This window comes from Ixodes scapularis, unplaced genomic scaffold (genome assembly GCF_016920785.2).
Source record: "Ixodes scapularis isolate PalLabHiFi unplaced genomic scaffold, ASM1692078v2 PGA_scaffold0__279_contigs__length_252992795, whole genome shotgun sequence".
Taxonomy (NCBI): Eukaryota; Metazoa; Arthropoda; class Arachnida; order Ixodida; family Ixodidae; genus Ixodes; species Ixodes scapularis.
Genome location: NW_024609835.1, coordinates 55,665,268 through 55,681,332, shown reverse-complemented (window position 1 = coordinate 55,681,332; position 16,065 = coordinate 55,665,268).

The following is a 16,065-nucleotide window of genomic DNA, read 5'->3' as shown; positions in this document are numbered from 1 at the left end:
AATATATTGCCGCATGTGAAAAAAACAAATTCCAGCTGAACAGATCGACTGCTTAAATTCGGCACACTTAGCAGAACCACGTGAGCAAGAATTGTTCGATATTATCAACTCAATATCAATTGCAAAGGTACCTGGGATGGATGAAATTCGTGTACGGGATTTAAAGTATAACTATCCAAAGTTAAAACTAATGCTACTTAAAATCACCAACGGCTGTTTGACAACTGGTGAAATTCCAGAAGAGTGAAAATTATCAATAGTAAGGCCGCTTTATAAAAATGGTAATAAGAAAGAAGTCGGAAATTATAGACACATACCAATATTACCTTTGACCGCTCACATCCTAGAGAAATGGGTTCAAAAATGCATGAATGGATATTGCGACAAATTGTCGTTATTAAATGAAGCGCAGTATGGCTTCCGAAAACAAAGAAGTACAATTTCCCTACTAGAAGATTTGTCCGATTGTGTGAATGAGAGACTTCAAAAGGATAAGATAGCGCTTGCCTTGTTTGTGGATTTATCTAAAGCATTCGACATAAGAGACCATAAAAGTCTATTGCGTAAACTTGAAAAGCACGGTTTAAGAGGTCCTTTTAACAAATTTCTTACAAAATACTTTTACAGACCTATTTCAAAAGGTCAAAATTAGTCACAACATATGTGAAAAAGTAAAAATCGGATGTGGTGTGCCGCAGGGCAGCACCTTAGGCACTAGGCTTTTTAATATTTATGTAAACAACCTAGGATCAATACCGTTGCAGTCTAGAATGTTTCAGTGTGCCAACGGTACCGTTTTATTCTTACCACATTATGACTACGAGCAAGCGGTTCCTCTTTTTCAGAGTGAGATAAACTTATTAATAGATTGGTTCTCGAGTAACGAAATTTATCTAAATACCAATAAAGCTAAGCTGGTATGTTTCCGTAACCCTCATAAGCGCATTGAACTTAAGACAAGCATATATCTTCACCTTCATGGGGAAGATAAGTTTATCTGCAGATGTTAGCAATTACCATTTGAGTCTTCAGTCAAATATTAAGGTATATTTTTTTATGAGCACGTTCTTTGGAGACAGCAGTTAGAACATATTACTAGAAAGCTCCGTTTCGCATCCGCGTATATGTACAAACTAAAAAGTGATTGCTGTGTAAAATTACGAAAGTCTATTTTCAGAGCTCTAGGAGAGTCAATCTTGCGGTATGGAATTATGATATACGGGAATTGTTCAGGGTACAAAAGAAAGAGAATTGATAGGGTCAAAAAACATATTGCGAATAACGTTTCACATGGTTCAGTCTATGATGGCTTAGAACTGGAAGAAAAAATAAAGGCACCAGGCATACTCACATTCGATCCATTTTATAAATATGTAGCAATAACAAGTAATTATTATAAAAATGATTTCAAATACGAGGTTAAGAAAAGAAATCTAAGGCGCACAGAGAGGTTAATCTTGCCGAAGTTCTAACAAATTACGGTAAAAAAGAAAGAAAATATTACGTCCCTGCATTATTTAACGTGTTGCCTGAAACTTTAAGCAATTTAACACCCATTCGCTCGGTGAAACTAAACGTCAAAGAATGGTGTCTAGCGCTCGCTGGTACTACCTGTAGATAAAAAGTTGTAATCGTTTACATACTGCACAGTTCTTCCTTTTGTATAATGATGTATGCAGTGTTTTGTTGGCTGCCTGGATCCACACACGAGCATTTCTGCTTTCGGTGGCCAGTACTCTATCTTGTGTAATTTTTTCTTTTCAGTAAATAAAGTATTATTATTATTAAGTATTATTAGTAATATTGAAAAACTTTGAGAGAGCGAGGTTTCCAACGGGTGAATAATTTCGAGAAATTGTAGCAGCAATAACTAAGAGCAAAGTGAAGATGAACACTTAAGGCATTGGTAATTAAGAAGAGGCTGCCTGGGGCACATCGAATGGCGCTTGAGGCAAAATTGGCGTAGGAGCAGTTTCTGCATGAGCACCGAGGGAAGTGAGTAATATTCCGGCCACGTTTGTCTAGAAGAGCTACAACGTCGCCTCGTTGCAGCTTTCAGAATATTAAACTAAAACAGGACAGAAAAATAACATTCTACTTAGAAGCCGAAGTCCGCTTAGGTTCAGCAATCATGGTTATTTTTTATTGCCTGAAATATACTGCATAACTATGTTTAATGTGGGTGTTTATGCAGATTGGTTTAGAATTCGTTTATCGACGTTTCGCTGATGTGTGGTTGTGTTAGAGAAAATAAAATAGATCGGTACATAACAAGATTACTTATTGAGTGCGAAGGGCATATTTTACGCAATATACATTTAGTTTTTCTTTTTTTTTTATTGAATATTACAAAATTACCACTCTCATTGATGTGAATCGTCTAAGCAAACTTTTTGTGAAGCATACGCAGAACTACATGTGTAGTACAATCATTTTGTTCGAACCAAGGTTGGTCGTCTTAACAGCATGGACTGAGTTAAATGTAGCGAAACTTTCATAAAACGTATAATTTTTTTTTCACTATGTATGGTCATAATTTCGCTTGTGCGATGCGAATAATAAGAATAAACAGTTTCAACAAAACTTGCGTATTGTTTTAAAACAGTTGTGCGTTGTGCTATGATGACATTAAGCATCATACCTTTTCTCATTAGCTTGCCTGAGCCCGCTGTGAGAGCCAGTTTTCAGATAAAGAAAAGTATATATGGTATTTTCAAAGCTAGCCCTTTGAAGAAAAGCGGGCAGAATATCTGACCCTCATTACTGATCACGGGCATTTCGCTACAAGCCGGGAGCCCTTTGTAGTTAGCTCCATTTAATTTTCTAGGAGTGCACTTTAAGTAATTGGTAGTCAGGATTATCGCGCCTAGCTAACTGTGTTGTGAAACCCAGAACTTTCAACACCTCTCTGGTATTGCGATTTAGAATGGATTGGGTAAGAGTGAATATGTGGATATTAGGGCCGTTTCTCCACAGTGACGTCTCATGAATCGATACGACTCTCTGGAGACCGATGATGGAATAGGGCTAGATTTACCCTCCCATTCATTCTTCTTTATTGGAACGACAGGCTTCAGAATGTACAATGACAATGCTTTTTTATTTTATATTTTGTGCCATTGTATTTTCTTTTCCAAAACTCCCAATAGAGAAATGTAATGAAATAAAATAAAATAACATAAAATTATCTTCTTTTTTTTTCTTTTTCTTGGCACCCCTGATGCCGTGTTTCCCAACGATGCGTCAGTGCCTGGACTGGAGATATGCAAACATTCGTTGTCGACGGGGGAATTGATCCCTCGCCGATTGGGGAAGTGGAGGCCGTGCAATGCACCTCGTGGACATTTTTTTGGGGGGCGAAGATGGGAGGTGCCTCATCTCCGACGAACCAGCCGCTTTCCCTTCGATATTTTTCTTTTTTCTTTCTTTTATCGCTTTTTATTTTATATATCTCTTTACTTTGAATGATTTTCGTTATTCTGTATTTATCTATACTTTTTTTTTTGTATATCTCTTGGTCTGATACCAAGCCACTGAATAATTTACTGAGTCTCGAAATCAATGCGAACGCGGCACCCGAGGTTTTTTTAGCAGGAGATTGTGGTTGACTGAGCACCAAAACAGAAAACAGAAAGACGCTACCCTTATCACTGCCAGAGCTCCTTCCACCAAAGCAAGGGTGACCCTTGAGGTATATCGGAAATCTGGACTCTGCTGTTGTAACGTCGCTAACTTGCGTATTTTGTGCGAATCGTCTTCCACGGTGTCATCTTGCGAAACTCTAAAGGTCCATTCACTCAAAAGCGTCTCCTGACGTTGTGTTATGTTAGGTGTAAGTCACCGGAACCTCAGTGTCTCGACTGTCGCATGCAAATCTACTCCTTGAACTGGTTGACACGCTTCATACGATGCAGAGATATCTCGGTGACATTCGATGTAAGCCAACGTAAGATTTCGTAGGATCACACAACGTGTGAAACGGTGCTGTGTGAACCGACATTTAGGCTGAATTTTGACTAAGAAAAGAAGGAGTTCAGAGTTTCCATTCCAAACAATAAAAGTGAATAACAGAATTTCTAGCACACAACTAAAATTTCATTGGGTCACTCGAGGTAGTTCAAAATTCGACCACAATTGTCTTTTACACAGTACCTAGTGCCTACCGTACGAATTTTGACAAGACGATCCGAAGGAAAGATTGGGACACGCGTAATCTGAATTGGAATGATGGCATATGCTTCGTCAGAGCAAGGGGTTTCGCTCTTCAGGTTCTTCTATTATCTTAACCATATATTTGTGTTGTTTTGAATACCAAAATTTTCGTTCTCAGGAAAAATGACTTCAGCGAGTACAAATAGAAGGTCGCTCTTGATAAGCTATTGTTATAAATTTTGAATTTTTCTGTTTTGTTTTCTTAGTCTCATGCCTAGCTTCGGGTCTCTGGATCCTTTCTAGTACCTATATTTTTTTTTATTTTGGAAAGTTTAGTACACTGCGATGCCTTTTCAAAGTACATTCATGGTTGAAAATGAATTTCACCTAAGACAGTTTCGGAGTTGAAGCATTTAGCGCTCCGGATTGTATGCATAATTATATATTATCATTTCTTTATTCATTTTGCTTTGAACTGAAACGTTGATTTTTTATATCTAAGGCAAGGGAAGCTTCAAGACGGGCTAGCTTTCCTTTTTATAATAGCGGCATCGATGCGCTGTTTCGAACCTTTAGCAAAATGCTGAATACAGACGACTCTGAAGATGTTTGACTCGAGCATGCTTCTTCCGATACGCAACTCTACTTTCCATATTCTGAAAATCTCTTTCAAATTCTTGCTCAGATCTCAAGTTCAATTATATATATCAAGTTACTTTATGACTAAAAGTCGTAACTTAAAACGGGTATTTCATGTCTTTATCTACATCTTTCGGCTAAACCTATGATGGGCCTATATTAATTTATTCTGAATATTTTAATAAAGTTTGCTTATTTCTTCGGACTCCAAAAAATGCTATAAATAAAAAAAATATGTAAGCAACTTTATACACTGCTTTGTTCTGCCGCAATATATATTTTTTTATTTTAATGGAGGGTTCTCTATCTTTTCTTACTTTAACTTACTCTAAGACTCCAAGAAGGTGGGACAAGAAGAAGGGAGCGCCGTCTATTGCTTAGTAGATAGATCTGTTCAAGACTGCTCAAATGCTCCTCCCTAAGGTGTGGCTAAAGACTGCGCACCGAGCTCGTACACGAAAAAAAAAAAAAACCTCAAATAAACTAAAACTAAATGAAATATTAATCGCAACAATCAGGGAATGAACGCGAGAACAATTGATTCCCGTAAAATAAAAGTGAAGGGTAATGAACATAGTATATTATACGAGCGCTATTTAATAAAATGCTAACGTACGTTTTACATTAAGGAACCGGGCGATAAAAAGTACCGAGGTAACCTAATTATTTTCTGACTACGGTCAAATCTCAACCAGCTACGAACCCTGTGCAGTTTCGAGAATGTTGTGCGCACTTCTATTTCAGTTTGAAATGTTTCCAGCAATATTAGCTCATAAAGAAGTGCGAATAGAATTGCCCTGAAGACGACGTTCACAAACTAAAGCCATCTATAAAATAAGCAAATGTAACTCGTGGATGTCCACTGTTAAGCACTCTCGTAAGCAAAGTGCAAAGTCGCACGTTTTTAGTGTAACGAGACTCATTAAAAGCGGAATCTCGTAATAGAATGGTACCATTATTTTTCGCTGTGATATCTTTTTTTCTTTTTCTGCGAACAAATTCATACATTCTTTGTTCCCTTTTTTAAACAAACAAATTTCTATAAAAATTGGCATAAAAGGCGGCTGGGATACATTTTTGTTTCAAGTGATAATTATATTTAAAGCAACGTTACGCTTGTTTGCATGCATACCGTTGTCAAAGCTGTTACCACATACGGAGCAGACAAGGCTGTGGACGCAAATCCATCACCGCTTTCTTTAGAGATGAGCTTCCTTCATGTTCGCCTGCTACTACGCATCCGTATTTTCTTCATATTCCATACGGTAAGCTGGAGAGAGATTGTACTTAAGAATATGCATGAAAATACATAATTATGCCCTGTAGTTCTTTTTATTTATCCTGGGAAAGAACCGCTCTGACCGAAGGAACATATCGTGCGGTCAGTATAAATCACTAAATGACTGAGCGTGGTTCACTGGTGATTGATGAAGAGGAACTCGAAGCGATAGAATTAAAAAGTATTACAGTAAAATAAAAAAAAATTGGAGGAAATAAGTACCGAAAGTGGAGGTACTCGCTTCTAAAGAAAGAAAGGGATGCCCGGTATATGCTAAGCCTTTTTTTCAGTAAAAACTACGACATGAGTTAAGAGAATCGGAGGCTCTTTGAAGTAAGGGCTTAAATTCGTTTCTTAATTTGTCTAGCTAAAATTGTATAGACAGGCGTGGAAAAATGCTGTATTTTGTGTACAATATTTTACAAATCGGCTTACCTGAATAAAAATTACCTAAATAAGAAATTGAAGTTTCTACTTACGGTGTCCATTCTAAAGGCGTCTTATTGGCACAATAATCAACAGATGGCGGCAACTGTTGGCATATAAGCGAAATAGCCCAACAAATAATATTTGTTTTAGTGTATCTTTTTTTTTTGTTATTTCAGTGTGCTTTATTAGTAAGAATAACAAAACTCTGCACAGCACCGAAAATCCCGCGCAGCTTTTGACTCAAAAACATCGTCGGCTGTCGCAGATCAGTGTGTGAGCCATCTCTCCTACCTGCCACCCTCTCTCGGTTGTTTTGTGAGCCAGACACAGTTTGTTTGAAGACGGCCGCCGTAGGTAGCGAATTCAATCTTAATTTTTTAACGCGGTAGCATTCTTAACTACTTCACCCGGTTTTCGCGATACGGAATCTGGCCTCGAACGTACCGTGTATATGCGGAGCGGCAGTACACACTCCTTCACCTTCGCACCCTCTTCCAAGGACCTGACGTCCCTGACTTCGCCCTCGACGCGGTTCTAGAGGTCGTCCTTAAGGTCGTCCCAGATGTCGTTTTGGACGTCGTCCTCTAAGACGTCATCCTAGACGCCGTCCTAGACGTCGGTCTTGAGGCCTTCCTAGAGGTCATCATTGAGATCGCCCTAGATGTCGTCCTAGATGTCGCTCTATACGTCGTCTTTGATGTCGTCCAAAATGTCGTCTTGAGGTCGTCCTAGATGTCGTCCTAAAGGTCGTCCTAGAGGTCGTCCTAGAAATCGCCCTAGACGTCATCTTTGACGTCGTCCTATAGAACGTCGTCCTCGACGTCGTCCTAGCAAGCAGATAAACCCGCACCTCGTATACAAGGAGCGCTAGTAGGCACATATTCACATTTGCGCCCTAGCTACGAAGCAATCTCTCATGGCGACAGTGCAAGCGGATAAACCCACGCCACTCATACACAGAGCGGCAGTACACACACATTCTCGTGTATGCCCAAGATACGAAGCAATTACCGGTTTGAGTTGAGCTAGTTGGTACATGGTCGATGAATGTAATCAAACAGCTTGAACATTTTATATGAACACAGAGACAGGACAAGAGACACACACACGAAGCTGCAATGATGGTGCGAAAACAGCTTGCACATTAAACGCTTACACAGAGAATAAGCAATCACTCCATTTCGAAGTGGCTCGCTGCAGCAGCGCTGACGTCAATGATTGCGTCGTTAACTATTCATATAATAACGTGTTTACTCAATATTTGTGTCGTCGTATTCACACTGGCCTGCGTCATGGGTCTCATGAGGAATGTTATCGCAATTCATAGATAACCAACAATAGTAGTTTCAATCTTTTTTTTTTAATTATTTTTTTATGTAAGCTTATCTTTTTCAGTTTATATACACAGAATGCACAAGGTTCTTCCAGCTCCCTAAACAATCTTAGCTCAATGCGTTAAGAAACCGTTTTTGCTGTCCCTTTATTGGGCTAACGAATCCTTTGACTGACGCGCTCTTTAAGTTTGAACTGCTTTCCTTATTCTCACCTCGCCTCTCGATCCTAATTATGGTTACTGGGAGCAATACTGCGACACGTAAAGTGCATTTTTTAATATTTTTTATATTTAATATTTTGGAATATTTTTTAATCAATTTTATGTTACAGCCGCATAGAATTTCGCATTTTGCAGTGCAGGCAGAGACAGCTACACCCTTATTATTGCTCGACTTTTCCCTGCTGAGTTGAAAATCGCACTAAACAAGGTTATTTTTTTTTATTACAAACATATTGATGTAGTTGGCGCATTCTATTTATTTTAAAGAACAAACCAGCGTGATCTATCATTGCATGCCGCGAATTTCTGCTTGCACGTCTTCGTTAGTAAACGAACAAATGACAAACGTTGAGATGTTGATTCGTCAAACCACCTAAAGTGTATTATCATCTTATATGAAACAATAATTAGTTCTGAAATATATTCATATTTTGCTTTGAGGAATTTTGTTTAATCAAATACTTTGAGCCGCGGTTTATATATTGTTTCTTTTAGAGATTCATCTCAAACTGATGGACGGTTCGAGTCGAGTGGCACATTCAACCCAAAGATTTGTAAAGTTTTATAAAAACAGGACATAGCACTTGACGGATTCTCAAAACCAAGTTAAAAATTGAAAAATTTGTTTGCAAATATAGATTGTCAAGGATCCGCAACACTGACAATATGGCTGTAAATCGTGTAGAAATTCCCGCCTAGAATATACGTCACAGCTGCGGGAGCAGCTCGAGAGTAGACGCGTGCAGAACTATCAGTAACGCCAAATCTTCGGGTCGCGTTTTCGCCCTAAACATACTTGGCATGCACGTTAAATTTTGTAACCAATATGGGGGTGGATTTTCTGCACCTTTTTTATTTAAAGGTTTGCTTTCGCTTGCCTCAACAGCCTAAAGTCCTAACTAGCGTGACGCAGAATTATTTTAGTTCCTTTAAATCTAATAAATGCAAGGCTTACTTTCACAATCGGCTTCTAGTCCTGAATTACGAGGCGGCTGCTAATAGGCAATTTGAACGAGTAATAATAAATATTTTATTAGCGTATCTTTTAAACTCTAGCTCACACTCCTTGTAGAGTTCCCTTAAACACACTTTTGATAAAAGCAAACAAAAAAAGTTTCATTTACGCAGCCCGCCTTAATTAGATAGTTCACACTATCTGCTGAATAAATCCATGTTCTAATCCTCCTAGAAAGTTAAGGGCCTTTTGTTCTCCTTGACTAGCACTTCGTGTTGATAAATGCAATTGTGAAGTCATGTTGCTTTTAGAGTGTACTTGTTTTTTTATAGTTACTATTTCATTAATAGGAAAAATAATGACCATGTACTTTCGTTTTTATTTTGAGAGGCATCGATACCGTGGTTCAGGAAAGACATCACCACAACGTTTTTGTAGTAATATTTTTAAAAGCGCAGAGAACGGGTGCTGATGCAATCAATGTGAAACATTATTTACGCCAACCGCTTGAGGATAGGTACCATGCGAGCAACCTGCAGGGCAACGAAAGCGAAAGCAACACCCTGATGGTTGAAACTTATTTAATTTAATCTGATTCAATTTAATTAAATATTTAGTTTCCAGATGCTTACCAACAGGCCAAAGGCATGTAGAGCACAAAATATCAAACATACGATCACCACCACTATGCATGCTGAAAAGTAATACACAAGCTTAAAACCATACGCATGCGTAAAAAGAGGCGAATTTATAATAAAGAAAATATGAATGTTGCAGAACTTCGTATTTAAATCATGTTGGATTGCTGATGCCGGCGACAAATTGTCATCAATATCTCGATAAAATGCTCTACAATCTCAAGATATTTGGCTAGCGGAAATACGGAAGTATATAGAGGTACATTAACCCCCCTACCTATGCAAAACCTTAACATTCCGGTCAGACCTTCTATTAGTTAAAGTGGCCGATATTAGTCTAGATGTAATCAAAATATATTGAAAATAATATTTGCGACCAAAATGTATGTCTTAAATTATTCATCATAATCGTTTTTGTGTGTTTTCTATATTTTTACTTGCTGTACTATATAAGAGTTCCAAGCGGCTAATGCAAATTCAAGTTCACAGCGTACATTAGTACTGAAGAATCTCAACAGACAGTAATGAGTGGTAAAAGATCTAGTAAAACGAGGCATTATTTTTGAGCTGCGCAAGAAAGTTGACAACAACGGAGTTCATGGAAGACCTGAGAAAAGGTAGTTATCCAAACAGTGCCCTAGGCCCCTCACTTATGGGCTGACCTACAGTTTCATTTTCCGGACAATATATAAAGGATAATGCGCTACGCTTTCGTGCCAAAAACTCGGAATCCGCAGGGATTGAAAAGTATATTGTGTGAGATGCACCATTTTTACTGAATAAAACATCGTCTTGCTGCTAAAAAGAGAAGGTAATGAAGTTCACCTACCGAAACTGCTTTACATCTTCTTAGAATATGATGACCTGCGCGTGTTTCACGAATGATATCAGATCGTTCATAAACTACTGCTGAACGTGAAACAGCGTGATTCCAACAATTGCAATGGGCCTGTCGGGTCATAACGAGCACTAATCAAGAAAAAAAGGATGCTGGTGCAATCCAGCGGCAAAGAAAATTAGCACAACGTGAAAGAGAAAATATATCACAATTTACATATACAGTATTATAGTCTTTGGACGATAATCCGTGGTAATAAAATATGATAATACATTTTAGAAATACCAATTTACAATTATGCCCTCACGTCCATCTTGGGCTACAATGCCATCTTTACTTATGTCGTAGATGATATTTTGACCAATTTTTTTAAGACGCTTCAGTCTAGAAAAAACACCCCTCGTAGAGCAACAAGAAACAACAAAACAAGAACACTAACTTTGACGGTGTATTTTGTTTTAAGACAAACCAGGAGGGCAAGCACAACTCTTCGAGTTATTTTTAAATCTCTGCCGCATCGAATCGAGGACACAGTGTTCATAACCGGGACAGGCATAACTTCCACTACCATGTGCTCTCAGCCGGGATGAGTATCCTGCGAAGATTTGTCCGCCGCGTAGAGACTCAGGACGATGAAGCAGCAGACGGCACCACCGTCCTTAGTTCAACCCTTTTCTGTGGCCTAGAATATGCCCACCTAGAAATAGAAACTGCATGACTGGATCGATATGCGGCCCGAGCTCCACGGCGTATTCGGTCGGATCGACTCTCCCGCCCTCGCTGTGTCTTTTTTTTTTTTGTTTTTGTTTTGTTTTGTTTTCGTGGCCCTTTTTGGTACTATCTCTTTCTATCTCTTTCTCGCCTTCTCTCTTCCTTTTTCTCTCAGACGTTGTGATTTCAACATTAACGCAGAAAACATTAATGCAAGAACCCTTCGCACGTTCCCGCCTGTTTACACAACTAAGGCGTACGGCAAATAAGTCGCCTTCATTAGACGCATGGCACTGTAGCGTTTATTGTTGATTTTTTCATTGCGATTTGCTCTTCAGAAGGAAATCCTCCATACTGTCACTGGCACTTCCTTTTCATTTTTTTTAGTGGTATTACTACGTCGTCCTCAACTATTTGTTCAGAGTTGCATGCAAATATAAAATTATTTGGGGAGTGTCTTAGTGCGAATCTTCGCAAATAGACGGTGACCGCGGCGTTCGCATACAGAACTAAGCGTCGAGAACGACACATTAGATGGACGTGGATCGACGTTGGTACGCCTACGCAGCATAAACTCTGGTTTTGTTTATATGTTCTTCCGTATTTGCGCCTGAATATGCGCTTCAGTTTACCGCATGCCGAAGTACACTCTGCGACAGAAATAAGCGTCTCCTGTGGCTAGTATTGTTTCGACGCGAGACTTGCGACAAGGTTGGGTGCTTCTTCGATGACATTTCGTCAGCAGCGATCATACGTCCACTGATAAATATGTTTTTTTGCATGTTTAATAATTTGAGGCGCGTGCAAGATGCCGAGTTGCAGCAGTGCAAGTAACATTCGAATGATGCAAAACTGAATTTACTCACCTGCTGCTGGCCAGACAAGGGTATCGCTAATCCCCCGTTGTGGACGCGCTGTTACCATGCATAGTCGCTCAGAGTACAAGGAAGGTTAGGTGTGGGTTATCATCGTGACGCTTCGTGATTCGTTCGTCAGGAGTCTTATCGACTAAGGCCACAATCTCATTGGCTGCGGTGCAATAAGGAGCCGCTCTGTAGCTCCCCTGCGCTTCTTTAGCAGTCAGTAGCTCTAAATCCCGCGCTGACAGACGTTTGCTCTGCAGAATATCGTCTCACACTTGTATTACTCAATACAAAACACGGTCGAAAGAAATTCACTCAATTGAAGTTCATCTTTTTTTTTTAAATCTTATTTTCAACAGGTATACTTAACAATTAATAAAGATGTGCTTCGCCAGGTGACGCTGTGCCTCGCCGTTTTGCAGCGTTTGGTATTTGACGACTTGAAAATAATATCGCGACGGAAGTTAAATATTTAGAACAAAATAATGCGTCCTCATTTATTGGGAAAGACAAATGTGAACTTCTCGTTCGAGTAACCTCCTTATGTGCTGTTTGGGCAACTGCCGTTTAGCTCAAATTTCGCTCGCAGGGTAAAAGGAAAAGAAGATAGCCGCCCTATGTCCAGCCTGCATGTATTTGTATTCCTGACGACGCATTCTGGAAGCGGTCTGACAATTAAAAAATTACGTCATCGAAATTTAATCGCGTAGGTTTTAAAAGCAGAATAGATAGTGACGACGTGGCTCTATGTTATATATATTTTCACATTGTCACAGAACTGGCAGGTATTCTTGAGTCAGTAGTAGGCGTAAGTGGAGTGGAACAGCAGCGTCCAAAATGGAAGGGAACCATCTCGTTTATCTCTAAGGGCTACATTTGAGTAAGTTGCCTATGTCGAATGTGACGCAGCCTTCTATGATTGCGTTGCCGCACAACATTCGCGATTGTGCCTTCGCAAGGTCCAAACGCCATCAAACTCAGCATTTTTAATTTTAGGTGCTGCAACGAAAGGCGCTTGCTTTTTGGGAAAGCTGCTTATGAATAGGTCGGGATACCTTACCGGAGTAAGAAGGCACTTTTTTGAGCATATAAATTTCCAGTAGATAATTTTTAATTTTGTGGTAGTTATCCCAACACCCTTTTCCCGGAACATGTGGAGTGTGAAAGATTCACAAGTCTCTTATTGAAAATAGATTTTTGACGAGTGTTCGCAGACAGGTACGGAAAATCGCAGGTACAGTGTCCGACGGTGCTAGCGCGAACATGACATCGGCGCGCTTCTGCATCTTTCTGAAAATGAGTATAGGTGGGAACAAAGCCCAGGAGCTTAAGATACTGTCCCGAGCTGATCAAACTGCCATGAAATAGTTTTTTTTATGTGATCTGATCTATAACATGTATCTTGATAATGACCGCTGTTTGTCGCTTAAGCTTATCCCAGACGGTGCCGAAACGAACGCCCGTCTTTTTTATGGGCACACAAGTATGTTCGATCGTCTTCAAAGTTTCGTTTTTTGTTACTGTGGTGGCCTCCAGAATCGATCCTCCATCGAACGCATCTTGGAAGCGTTATTTTGCCATGTTTGTCCAGGCTGAAACCCTCCGAGATGTTCACGATTGATAAGTCATTTTTGCGTGTCGCTTGCTTTTGAACGGTACGTTATGTATTACTAAAGCAATAGAATCCACCCGCTGACAAGAATCTCGAAGTCCATAGGGGACCGTAATATTTATTAGAAAGTTTTTGTAGGCCCCGTGATACCATATTTTGTGTTCAATTTGTAAACACCATCCCAGCACTTGCAGACCGTGCCCGTTATTTTGATGTTCTGAATCCCATATTTCTTGACAAAAATGGTGGTTTTAGTTTTGTTTTAAATTTCAGATCAGAAGGCACACGCACCATGCTTAAGTAATACAAAACTGTGCGTGCCACTTACACGTGTGTGCTTTTCATTCATGTTTTGATATTTCGTTCGCAGATCTGGCAAATGTATTAAAGAACAGCAAACGACTTGCGTCATGCTATATCAGCCTCCACATTCTTTCTCATTACTAAATTGCATTCGCGTAATGCGTTCCCTTTCCATATGGCGAGAGTTCATACGCTTTTTTTCGCCCTGAAAATCTAAAACTAATTGGCTTACAATAAATAGCATGCTTTGTCTAAATAGCCCCAACTCTGCGTCCGCATGTCGACGAGCCCACAGGCACTACTGAAGTTTGTCCGCTTGAAACCCGAGAGGCGCGACCTCCCAGGGCCCACACTCTCGTTTGCGTTCGAGTCCCGCGCGTTACGCCGTGTGTATTCAAGTGGCGTCGCTGAAACAATGGAGCATCCACAGGGTTCGAGGCCCACAATCTGTCCCCAATGCTGCGAGATACACACATGCGCGCACGCGCCGTTTGTGCCGCCTTATTCTGAGTACAGTCTTGCGTCCCGCTTTGGCGGCGTCTGTTTAGCGCGGTTCTCTGTTTGTTTACGTATTCAAAAAAAGGTCCAGCGGACTATTTTCGCATTTGTATGCCGTGCCACGCTGAGGAATCACCTTAGAAATTTAAAGTATGCGAGTTTAAAATATTTTGTTTTAAGGTGATTTTCGTTATCTTTTTCTTTTTTAAGGTTATTTACAACGACGCCTGTCGCTTTTGTTCTCGTTCTCAATTTGTTAGGTTGTGATTTTATTTTTACTGTTGTAGCACGAATGCCGAAAGCAAGGTTTTGTTTTGTAAGCTCGCGCGTTTCCCGAATTCTTTTACAAATTGGGACCGCGCGTTTTTGTTCTTGTTGTTGTTTTTTTGTGTGCACAAAGAAAAAAAAAAAACCTTTCTCCCGAAAGATGTTTTCATGTATATTTTGTTTCAACGAACGCGGGCAATTTTCGCTTGGTCTAAGAGCGGGATGCCATGTGCGTGCAGGAGTCTTTCATTAAAGCAAGATAAAATTGCTCGATAAAAAAAAAAAAAAAAAAAAAAAAAAACGCCATTTGTAAATTCTAAAATAAAAACTCTGTTGCACGTAAAAAAAAAAAAAAAAAAGCCTCTCGTAGTGTTTTGTTTCAGAGGCGCCTTGTTTTATAAAGAGTGTCACGAAAGCCACTTGTACATAGACATGAAGCACTCTCCTAAAAATGCCTGCGCGTCTACTTACCCGTAGAACACTCGGAGAGCCAATCTCTGTGATCTACGAAATTAACTCAGCGGATGATAGGCGGAACATTTGTTTAGACCTCAAAATTAAGTCTGCGCTGTGTCATCACGTAAGGCAAGCATGGTGCTTTGCATTGCGTAACATCGCTGCGCAGACTTAATTTTTAGGTCTAAACGATGTTCCACCTCATCATCCACTGAGTTCATTTCCTAGCTCGCAGAGATTGGCTCTTTGAGTGTTTTGCGAGTAAGTAGACTCGCAGACACTTTTTAGAGTGACCTCAGGCTAAATTTGGGGGGTTTTACACACAACTTTTAAGTAATAATAAAGCGGGAAAAAAAATCTAAATTTATCTAAATCGATTCGGCAAAGATAACGGAAATTGCAAGACAGGATTTTGAAAAACGGAAGATGATGAATAATGTTCATAGTTTCTGTTTTCCAGCTCCATCTAAATGATGAAATACATCCTTATATAAAAAAAAAAAAACAAAGAGCTTTACACGTTCTACAGCAACTCTATTTTTATAAAACATATTGTGAAAGTGCCAATATTTGTTTATTGAATGAAATCAATTAACTATTGCAGACAAATTAGCTACAATCCTAGATGTAATTATGTATCTAAAAAAAAAAGTCGAAGGGTCCTTGAGGTTCTCCAGAAACAATGATTGAGTTATTTGCATCACGGTAAGCCTAGCGTGCATCGTGTTTACGGCTTGGAAAGAAAAGCCCAAGAAATATAAAAGTAATCCCGCGTGACAACAAGCCTGTGCTCTGTAATTGGAGTGGGCGCGTTGACATGTGTCGTTTCTCATCCAGGACAACGACCTAAGGGTAAAAATTGGAACTCAT